Below are 774 nucleotides of genomic sequence, written 5' to 3'. Positions count from 1 at the left end.
ACGTTCTGTGAGTGGTGACATGTGCATTTGTTCACTCTTATGTCCCAGTTCCTCAAGGAGCCTAGCTCAATGCATGGGCTCAGAAAATACTTGTTAAATGAATGAAGTGGTAAACAGCATGAACTTGATAAATGATGTGAAGTAAATAGACCAACGACATTCATACATACATTCGTTCAAAAATATTTACAGAAGTCCCCCCTTCAAATGGAAGACTGTCAGCTCTTTTTCCCACAATAATGGAGTGGAAGACAAGGGCCAGGTCTCCGGGAGGAGCCTCAAATAGTACTTAGGTTTCAGAGTTCTTCGCTTCAGTGTTTAGCATTTTATGATTATAATCATGAAACATCCAAATATCTTACAGCTGTCATCACAATCATCTCAGAGAGGAAATAAATGGTCTCCCTTTGAAAAAATGTCTATGGAAAGTGGCAGGTAGCAGGTGAACTGAGACCCAGGCTCAGCAGGAGACCAGCACTCCAGAGAATGCTTAAACAGCTGGGGAAAGGAAATGGCAGGAAGGTGTTCTGCTGCTGAGAGGAAGGTGGGGACAGGAGGACCAGGAGCAGAGAAGGAAGCCTCAGGCAGGGTAGGCAGAGGCTGGGCCACAGGAGTGCTGGCAGCCGGCTGGTGTCAGGACGGGTCTCCATTGGAGGAGGTTGCCTGTTGGGAAGTGGTTTCCCTCCCTTCCCTGTCACCTTCCCACACACTGAACCCATGTTGTGACCATTGGTACCAAAGAAAGAGCTGTGTCTGACATCTGGACAACAGTCC

Source organism: Urocitellus parryii, chromosome 13 (assembly GCF_045843805.1).
Source record: "Urocitellus parryii isolate mUroPar1 chromosome 13, mUroPar1.hap1, whole genome shotgun sequence".
Lineage (NCBI taxonomy): Eukaryota > Metazoa > Chordata > Mammalia > Rodentia > Sciuridae > Urocitellus > Urocitellus parryii.
This window is presented reverse-complemented; position numbering follows the sequence as displayed.